This window comes from Pinus tabuliformis, chromosome 9 (genome assembly GCF_031772625.1).
Source record: "Pinus tabuliformis cultivar Carrire ecotype Pingquan chromosome 9, CPIR1, whole genome shotgun sequence".
Classification (NCBI taxonomy): Eukaryota; Viridiplantae; Streptophyta; class Pinopsida; order Pinales; family Pinaceae; genus Pinus; species Pinus tabuliformis.
In genome coordinates this window covers 554,176,759-554,188,371 of record NC_142307.1, presented here as the reverse complement: position 1 = coordinate 554,188,371, position 11,613 = coordinate 554,176,759, and positions in this window count along the sequence as shown.

Here is an 11,613-nt window from a genome sequence, read left to right as displayed (position 1 = left end):
CATTTTCCATCATTTTGTTCCTTTCTTGCTCTCAGAATTCATGGTTATTCATACTCTGACTTCCTTTAAGTATTAAACTTTGATGAATCACTTTTAATAATTTCGTTCTGAATACCTTGATGTATCATTATTCAGAATGCATGCCCACATGCTCTGACTTCTATGAACTTCAAGTTATTGAGACTTTCCTGAATGTGTTACTCTTTCATTGAAGTATATACAAGCCTCAATTTATAAGAAAAGTTATTTGTTATCGTTATCTCTGTCACTGACTCCATAGCCCAATGGTAGCAAGTCTTCATCTTTCAACCTATAAACATATAAAATCACAAACCATAGAGTTAGCCATCTATCTATATCTTTACTCAATAACATTAACCCTTGAGAAATCCCTCTCAGGCTGAGGAGGCTAAGCCTCAGCCAAAATATTGGTTTGAAATAGTTACACTAAGATTGACTTGATGAGCAACCTATCAGAGTCATATTTTGGTGATAACAGATCCAATAAATATCATGAAGATCTATGCTTTGGTTATCATATAAATAGTGAGCTCGTTCCTTTTACACCATTCCTTTAGCAATGAAATATAGATCTCAACTCTCATAATCTTGCAACTATGCCAGGTAAATGAGAAAGTTGTTAAACTTCCATACACATATTTGTCATTGGGTTGAGAAGGAAAAATTAGGCCCAAAATTCAAATTCTACTTTGTTATTCCTGTTTCTTATTAACTTTTACTCGTGATATGTGATTTAAGATATTACGTTCACTCGTCTCATGTGAGAAGTTATTATTATTAAAACCCATTATCATTGTGAGGGAATGCTCTTCGTGCTTATGTTTGTGTAGTTATATTTGTAGACTTGAATCAGGGCACACCCATATCTACCATGGATAATACACTCCCCTCTCTCCGGCCTCCACATTAATGGGCATTCATGCCTGGCCTTACCCAATTCTTTTGGGTTTCTTTTCTACCTTGTACTTGAGGAATATAGATTTTAGACCCAACCACTATTTCTACCCTACGAGTTAACAAAATAAGGTTTTAACTTGCTTCGATGAGCCATTATTCAACATGAATTTCACCTTGATTAAATTAGACCTTTGTGATCTGAAATTGACACCCATAAACCTTAACTTGGGCCAACTTGGAAGCCTATGTTAGCAATTCATTAAATGGGTGACAATTTCTCATACTTAACTAGCAAAATTTATTCTAAAACCCAGCATAGATTCACCTTAAGTACAGATCTAACATGAGCTGAGAGGGATCAAATTTCTTCACGTGCAAACTTCTTTAGAGTGTAAAATACAATGTGTTATTTTTCATTGTTGAAATTGTAATTTTGAATGCTAAATAGAGTATATATAGGAACAAATAAACATTTTAACCATAAAAACTTAAATTTTTCATGATATATACATAATTGTTTTAAAAATATATATAATGTATAGGCAATAGAAATTAAAATATTTTACATAATATGTACGTCCAGACACTTATGATGTAAATTAAAATGGTTTTTTATTATTAACTTATTTGTAAGTAGATGTCAATATTAATTCGTATTAAAATATTTTATCAATAACCAAATTATAAGATTTAAACATCTTACTCACACATTTTTTTACTTATTAATTTTTTATTATTATAGCCGACATTATTTTTCTATTTAGAACATAATTTTTAACTTTTATTTTATTTTAAAGGGGAATGAACAGACGGACAACTTACACGTCCTCTCATATTGGGTTGTAGAATGAGCCTCTCAACTCAAAAAAAAATTACAAGATACCAAAATTATCATTTTAACATAAAGTTTGAAGCCACAAGAGGCAAAACCCCAAAGCATCTAAAACCCTAACATTAAAATATGATATGAAATAGGGAATGCAAGAGTCAAGAGGCCTAGTTTATATATCAATTTCTTGGAGTGAAAATTTTGTATACAAAATTTGTTTGGAGTGTTCCTTGGAATATTATGAGCCTTAATACATAGTTGATGTATTTGGTAGGAAATATAATCAAATATTAAGTGGATTACGTCAAGTGCCATAAAGTAGAAATCAGAACACTAGAAATGGTTCAACTAGAGTTAGAGGCAAAGGTGGAAGATTTGATGGAATTATTTTTGATGTGGAGTAGAAGAGCATTGAGCATATGCATGTACAGAGAGTTGATGTAGGAGTATCAACGTCAATTGTACTATTTTGTTTAGGCCCAAAAAACGGACATGTAAATTATAGTTTTAGGTTTTATTTTCTTCAATTTATTTGTATAAAAAGAAGAAAGATGAAACATGTGTAGACGAGGCCTTTGAGGAGACCCAGAGTGAGTTTGTGTGAAGGCGACAAGTAGGAGGATAAGAACCCAAATCCATCTCCTTATGTTAATGTTTCCTATCAGCTTTGAGGCCTGGAACGAAGCTAGCACAAGGAGGCGACTAAATTAACTATCCGCCAATATTTTTTTTGCAAAGGACCGACGAGATATCTGGCCCGAAGTTGTGAAGTAAAAATATCCTCGCACCTTTAGAATTTGGAGTTTCAAATTAATAAGAGGGAAGAGTGATAGGCCGACACATTGGTAAAAGTGGACCAAGTGTAAAGCCAAGGATTTATGAAAGAGAAAGTGAGTTTTATAAATGGCGATTTAAAGCATTAAACCTTGGACATATCTTTATTCTTGGACTTCCCAAACTTTTCCTTCTTCAACTTCTTGACTCTGGCTACAAAGGCTAGAGACTACTCATCTGATCCAATGTAATCCTTTGCCTTGATCTTAGTCTCTTCCATAATGCATTGAGACCATAACTCATCAAAAGGAGTGAAGTCTTTCTTAAAGTAGATTCTTGTTGCAAAGATGCTCCATTCTAGTGGCAATGCATTCAATACAAAAATGGTCATTTCTGAATCAAAAATCATCTCTCCAAGCCCCTACAAGTGATCTCTTAATTGAGATATATTCATTAGAAAGGATGCCATGTCCCGATCCTTTAATTTCTTCATTCTATATATCTTGTTCCTCAAAGACATATTTTGTCCTGATGTACTTACATAGTATGGATTCACTAGATTTTCATTCATATCCTTAGAAGTTTTCAAATTTGCAACAAATGGAACAAGAGGATCCTTAATGGATTCAACGATGATCCTTTGTTACCTAGATTCTCCTTTATTGTACTTTTCTAGTTATTGCGTCTTGTATTTGTTAGGTTAATTAATTTCACTACTAACATATTCCATTACCTCATATTTTGTAAATTCCAAGTCAATCCTTTTCTTCCATGCTAGGAAATTTTATGAGCTAATGAGCTTATCTTTTCACTTGTAGAATGAAGCCATATGACCCATACATTTAGAAATATAGTAATAATATGATACTTACTTGATGATCAAGAGCCTTCCATTTCTGATTATGTCTCCAACTATCTTGAGGCTTTCAAGATATTCAAAGAGACTTCAATAATGGCTTCCAAAATTGATGATACCAAAATCCTTTGATGTTTCCTTCAGGTAGGTCTACCAATGAGCATTAAACTAACCTTCTTGTGGTTTTCTTCTTCAATATTTATTCTGATGATACCCTTCTTACAGATCAATAGGTATTCCTTTTCCCCTTAGAAAACCTTTCTTGTGTCCACAAGATAATCCTTCCAGTGTCCTTCTTGTTCAAGTTAGCTGATCCAGATCTTTTGCTTCAATGATGCATACAGAATTTCATTTAAAATGGCATGTAACTAGCTAACATAAACACATGAAAGAAGTGGAAATCAAAAGCAACCATGAGATCAAAGGCACAATACAATTTGATAACGAAGTTCACACAATGTGGGCTATGTCTTTGAGCCCTTCTCAATGTGGGGAGGTATCTTTCATTAAATGACATTCGAAATAAATTACAAGAAATTAAAAATGGACACCTTATACCTCCACTTCTGGGGATGACTTGAAAATGTAGATCTCTATTGGAGAAATGGGCAGCACAGTTGGATTCCTGGAGAAAAATCATGAAAAATGACTATAAAGTTGATACCTTTCTGACACTGGAACTTTTGGACACCCAAGGAATCTTCTCAGCATAAAAAAGATACCAGTGTGTCATGGTTCCTCCCTCTTGGCTTCGCTCGTTGTTTTGCTAGTTGGATCTCTACTCTCCACGCACCTCTTCCCGTTGGGAGATTTGTGAGGGTTCACATAGTGTTCAAGCAACAGAACTTCCAACAAAGGCCTAACAACCTATTGGTTGGTGGCATTAAAATAAAATATTTGTGGTCAGGAGGTCTCAATTTCCAACCATGGGACCCCTGTTATGGCATATCTGTTTTTATTATTGGTGCATGGTTACATTGGTTATGAGGTCGCCCGTTTTGGCGAGCAGGGTCAAATCTCGCCACCCTCACACTGTTTGCATGTGGTTGTTGTATAGTGGTCAGGTAGGGGTTGGGTCAACCATGGCCCCGAACCATTATATTTCATACTATATATAACATATGTTTGTTGGGTGGTGGGGTTGGTGGCTCGCCACCTACTTCAAAAATTCGTCGACGAAATTTAGGGTCAGCGGTCAAATTAAAGAGGTGAAAAATTCACATATTCTGGATGTCAGAATCCATGCACCAATAATTTCCAAATTGTTGCCTCGTTAGTGGCTACCACTATGCCTAGTTTGACCAAAACGTTGATTGGCCATAAATTTCCCATACAAACTCGGATTGAGGTATCATTCATGTTGTTGGAAAGCTTGAAATGAGATATTAAATATGAACCTAGTTCCACTTTAATCAATTGACTTTGATTTTTGAGCTTTTCCAAAGCCACTTCTAAATTTTGAGCATTTATGGAGCCACCTGGATCATTCCTCCCAAATAATAAGCTTTTGGGCTGCTAAAATATTTATCAGTCAATTGGAAAGTGAGGAAATTTATCCCTCACTTTCTCTTTTTCAATCCAACAGGCCTTACTTGGATGCATTCCCTTCAAACCAATATGAAGGTACTCCACGTTTCCCTGTCGTGAAGTCCTAGTCCTCTTATCAAGAATGATATCCTCAGATAGCTTGTCCAATTATTTAGGTGAAAATTTATCCATTGTAGGAACCTGTCCAACCTATTCGGTGTTCATGATCAAAGGAGACTCATAGAGCATCAAGTTTTCAACGTTCACCACTACGTACATTTTCATGTATGCTGGAAAATCAAGGTGAAAAGCATTGTCTCAAATCTTTTCTAATATGGTGAATGGGCCATATTGGATTGGTCTCAACTTCTTTTCTTCCCATTTCATCTTGTCTTTGCTGATGTGGACCCACACTCTATCTCCAACTTGGAATTGGTGATTAACCCAGTTCTTGTCATGTGGAGCTTTGTATTGAGCTTGAATTTTCTCCAACTTCTCTTACACTGCCTGGTGAATAAACTAAATTCACTCAATTAAATTTCATGATTTGTCCCTATCATCTTGCCCACTAGAATCTTCATCTGTCCCAAAGACCATGTCTAAGGGATCTTTTCGCAAATATCGAAAGCATGTATTGAATGGTGAGCTTTGAGTGGATGAATGCACTGCCTGGTTGTATGCATGTTTTACATAGGGAAGCTGCTCATCCCACAACTTGGGATGCTTGCCACAATAGCACCGAGTAAATGTATCACCATGTGGTTCACAACTTATGTTTTTTCGTCAATCTGCAGATGAAATGTCATGCTCCTCTTCATCTTGGTGTCCATCATTCTCCACAAACTCATCCAAAACTCCCTAAGGAAGTGAGAGTCTTGATCAAACAAAATGGATGTGGGAAACCCAAAGTGGATCCATACAAATTAGAAGCAGAGATGAGTAGTCTTCTCTACAGTGCGCTACTTTTTACAAGGCATTAAGATACACATCTTTCTAAATCGATCCACAACAACATACAAATAGTCATGACCTCTCCTAGAAAAAGGAAAACTGCCAACAAAATCCATTGGCACACTTTCCCATCCACGACTCGGAACAGGGAGTAGTGTGTAGAGTCCCAATTAATTATTAGTGGGCTTGCTAACTGAACACAACACACATCCCTTTATATATTGAGTCACAATATTTTTCGTGTGAGGCCAATAAAAAATTGTTAAGAAAGACACAAAGTTTTCCCCACACCAAAATGACCTGACACAAGAGAGGTATTTGCCTCTCTGATTACATGTATTCTCTCATTGGTGGGGATACAAATTTTGCCAAGGTGGTACAACAATTTTCCCTACAAATGGTAATTATTTACCTACAATCCATGAGTCAGCTTTGCATAAATCTCCTTAAAATCTTCATCATCAATATAATGTTTAGTATAAAATTCAAAAGAAAAAGAAGCATTTTGCAAAACTATATATGCATAAATAGGAGGGTGAGAAAGTGTAGCTGCCACTTTGTTTTGAGTACCCTTCTTTTATTTTATTACCAAGTGAAACTGTTAGAGGAATCCCATCCATTTGAAATGATGTGCTTGTTGAAGCTTGGTTTATGACTGGAGGTATTGCAAGGGCTGGTGATCTTTCGAATTATGGTCTCCTCATCATCATGGTCTTCCCTCTTGCAATTTGTGCAAGACTGGCCATAACATTCACATATGAACTCGGATTGAGGTGTTGTTCACGCCGTTTGAAAGCTTGCAAGTGAGATATTCAATCTGACCCTAGTTCCAATTTAATAAAGTGACTTTGATTTTTGAGCTTTTCCAAAGCCACTTCTAAATTCTAAGCGTTTTTAGAGCCACTTGGATCATTCCTCCCAACTAATGAGCTTTTGGGCCGCTAAAAGATTTATCAATCAATTGGCAAGTGAGGAAATTTCTCCCTCACTTTATATTTTTCAATCCAATAGACCTTACTTAGATTCCTTCCCTTGAAACCAATACGTAGGTACTCCACTTCTCCTCATCGTGAAATCCTAGTCCTCCTGTCAAGAATGATATCCTTAGATAGTTTTTCCAAGTATTCAAGTGCAGATTCATCCACTGTAGGAACATGTCCAACCTCTTCGATTTCCATGATCAAAGGAGGCTCATAAAGTATCAAGTTTTAAACGTTCACCATTGAGTACATTTGCATGTATGCTAGAAAATCAAGACAAAAAGCATTGTCTCCAATCTTTTATAATATGGTGAATGGGCCATATCAGATTGGTATCAACTTCTTTTCTTCCCCTTTCATCCTATCTTTGCTGATGTGGAGCCACACTCTGTCTCCAACTTGGAATTGGTGATTAACTTGGTGCTTGTCATGTGGAGCTTTGTATTGAGCTTGAATTTTCTCCAACTGCTCCTGCACTGCCTGGTGAATAAACTAAATTCACTAAATTAACTTTCTTGCTTTGTCCTTGTCATCTTGCCCACTGGAATCTTCATCTCTCCCAAAGACCATGTCTAAGGGATCCTTTCGCAAATATCCAAAGCATGTCTCGAAGGGTGAGATCTGAGTGGATGAATGCAATGATTGATTGTATGCATATTTTACATAGAGAATCTACTCGTCCCACAACTTGGGATGCTTTCCAGAATAATCCCGAGTAAATGTATCTCTATGCGGTTGACAACTTTTGTTTGTTCGTCGATCAGTGGATGAAATGTTGTGCTTCTCTTCATCTTGTTTTCCATCATTCTCCACAAAATCGTCTAAAACTCTCTAAGGAAGTGAGAGTCTCGATCAAACACAATGGATGTGAGCAACCCAAAGTGGATCCATACAAATTAGAAGAAGAGATGAGTAGTCTTCTCTATAGTGACCTACCTTTTACAAGGCATTGAGATACACATTTTTCTAAATCAATCCAGAATGACATACAAATAGCCATGACCTCTCTTAAACAAAGGAAAAATGCAAAAAAAATACATTGACACACTTTGCCATCAACAAATCAGAACAAGGATTGGTATGTAGAGTCCCAATTGTCTATTAGTGGGCTTACTAACTGAACACAACACACATCCCTTTACATATACAGTCACAACATTTTTCATGTGAGGTCAACAACATAACCTCTACAAATGACACAAAGTTTTCCCTACACCAAAATGACCTGACACAAGAGAGTTATGTGCCTCTCTGATTACATGCATTCTCTCTTTGGTGGGGATACACATCTTTCGAAGGTGGTATAACAATTTTCCCTACAAATGGTAATTATTTACCTACGATCGATGACCCAACTTTACATAAATATCCTTAAAATATTCGTCATCAATATAATATTCAACATAAATTTCAAAAGAAAAATAATCATTTTGCAAAACTATAGATGCATAAATAGGAGGGCAAGAAAGAGTAGCTGCCACTTTGTTGCTAGTGCCCTTATTGTATTTTATAACCAAGTGAAATAGTTGAAGGAATCCCATCTATCTGAAATGACGTACTTGTTGAAGCTTGGTTTGTGACTGGAGGTACTGCAATGGTTGGTGATCGATGTGAATGATGGTCTCCTTGCCAATCAAATAGTTCTTCCATTTTTTCACGCTTTGAACCAAGGCATACAACGCCTTGTCATATGTGGGATAGTTCACAACAACTTGGGAGAATGTCTCTGAATGGTAACATACAGGTTTCTTCTACTACATCAACACTACTCCCATGGCATACCCACTAGCATATGTCTCAATATCAAAACATTGTTGGAGGTAAGGTAAGGGCAAAACTGGTGCGATACTGATCTTATATTTTAGTGTATCAAAGGATTTTTGTTGCTTTCCTCCCCACTGAAAGGTTTGCTTCACACTTGTCAATGCATGCAAGGGGGATGCAATGACAAAGAAGTTGGCAATGAACCTTCTCTAGTATTGTATTGCACCCAAAAAGCTACAAACATCTGTAACATTGGTGGGCTTAGGCCACTTTACAATCACATCAACTTTAGAAGGATCTATTTTTTACTGTCGATATCCAAGAATATGACCCAATTAAACTAAAGAGGTCTTACCAAATTCACACTTAGACATTTTGACATACAATTTTTCTTTTTGCAAAACATCAAACACCTTTTTAACATGATTCACATGATCTTCCCATGTTCTACTATAAACAAGAATCTCATCAAGTTACACAAGTACAAAATAATCAAGAAAAGGTTTGAAAATGTCTTTCATCACCCTCATGAATGTGGAAGGAGAATTTCATAGTTCGAATGGCATCACCATCCATTCAAAGAACCTTTATTTTTTCTTGAGTGCAGTCTTGCATTCATCCTGTTATAAAATCTTGACCTAATGATAGTGACTACACAAGTCTAGTTTTTCTAAATAGACAACATTTTTCAATTGATCTAAATAATCATCAATGCGAGGGAGAGGGTGCCGATTCTTCACTGTTATTTTGTTGAGTTCCCTGCAGTCTATGAACATCCTCCATGTGCCATCATTCTTTGGAAAAAACACAATAGGTGAACCACATGGAGAAAAAATTGGTCTTATGACCCCTTGGTTCAACAATTCCTACACATGCTTCTTTATCTCCTCCATCTCAATGGATGACAACCTATACATACCAATGTTGGGTAAACGAGTATCCTGTTGCAAGTGGATCTCATGTTGGATTTCAAGCTTTGGAGGAAGCCCACTTGGTTCCTGAAAAATCCTATTATAGTTAGAAATTATTTCATACATTTCTTTTTTATGAGTGGGATGACAACCTTGGAAAGCTTAAGATGTCTCTGCATCGTTTTCTTTCACAACAATGAGCATGCACCCTTTGTTGGAATTGATCAATCAATTCATCTGACCTACACTTACAAGAATGGAACTGATTTTGGCACGATGAGCTCTAAGAATGTATTCCACCTCATGTTTCGTGAGATGATACTTGTTTTCATGGCGAAATAAAACTACTTTCCTGTCATACAAATATGGACTCCCCAATACAATGCCACAAATATCCAAGGGTAGAACATCAAAATCAACCTAATCTACTAGTCTGGATGCAATCACAAATCTAGCTCTACACTGCTTGGTTACATGTATTTTGGCTTTATCACACACCTAATCGAGAGGGTAGGGTTTCAAATGAGGCTTTGTCTTTAACCCTAACTTATTAGCGAAGGATTTTGAAATCAAATTTGCTTGTGATCCTAGAAAAAAAAATGTTTCCACTATAGTATGTTTATTATGACTCTAATGTGGAACAATTCATTTCTCTTTCGTTCATTAACAAGAGACTCATTAGAAGAACTTGCACTTGCATGAAATTCAGAAGTTTCATTAGCATGAAGAGAAAGAGTACCGTGGATGCCCATTGTTGTGATCTGTGTATCGTCATGAGAGTCAAATCCAAGGTCTTGTTGTACGATTTCCACCGTCTTTTGCTTCTTCTTACCACCAAATGTCTTTGGTTTCAACTTTGGATGCAACTTCTAACAATGTTCATCATCATGGCCTTCTCTCTTGAAATGTGTGCAAGATGGCTTTTCTCCTTTCTCCTTCTTGGTTTTAGCTGCCTTCTTGTCCTTTCCCTTGCCTTTTCCTTTGAACTTGACATTATGAGGTTTGAAAGATGATTTCTTATATTGATCTTATTTGTCATTCTTGCCTCTTATTTCAAGGTGAATGGCCTTCACACTAGCTTCACCAATAGTAGTAGGCTCAAATAATAACAAATAATGTCTGATGTAACTATGTAAAGCACCAATATACTTTGTAACAGTTTCTAGTGAATTAAGTCAAATGTGCAAATTCAAAGCTTGTTTTCTAAACTCTTCCGTAAATATTTATACATTTTGACCCTTTCCTTGTCTCAAATATTGGCATTCCATTAAAGCATTTGGTTGATATCCCAAAGGATAAAATTGATCTTTCAATGCAAAAACAAAATTGGACCAAGAAGAAAAGAGATTACCCAAGTTCTTGCTTCATTTCTGCAACTTGCTTTCCCACCAAACAAGAGCGGTGCCACTTAGTCGAAGAGATGATAATTGGATATTGGCCTCATCCTCCTCTATTTACTAATAACTGAAATAAACCTCGATTTGTCTGATCTATTGTTTAATTTATATGCACTACATTCGAGTCCATTATATGTGGGAAAATCAAACTTTACATCTAGCTTAAAAAATGGGTTCTTAGATGCATTCCTATGATGCGTGTTAGAATTATGAGAAGAGGAAGAAGAAGAACTATCACTAGAGGATGGAGCGGGCAATTCAGGAGGATTTCCTCTTCCACCTTCGTGATTTGCCGAGGCATGATCATCTGGTTATTTCTTCTCAGGATTGATTGTCTTCTCATATTTTGCAAACAAATTGTTAACATTCTCTGCCATGGTAAAGAATATATTGAGATAATTTCGCTCTTCCTCCATTTGAACTTCCTCATCTACTATGTTCCATCTTCGTGTTGCATGCCCCTCTTCTGGATCAAAGGATTTGAGTTTCCCTTCTCCTCTTTGGAGTTTGTTCCTGGTTAGCATTCACTCATGTAACTTACATCAAGAAGACCTACTGTAATACCAAACTTGATCCAGATATTTTACTTCAAGGATTCATACATAATTTCATTTAAAAAAGCATGTAATCAAGTAACAGAGATACATGAAAGAAGCGGAAATAAAAAGCAACCATAAGGTCAAAGGTACAAGACAATTTGATAACG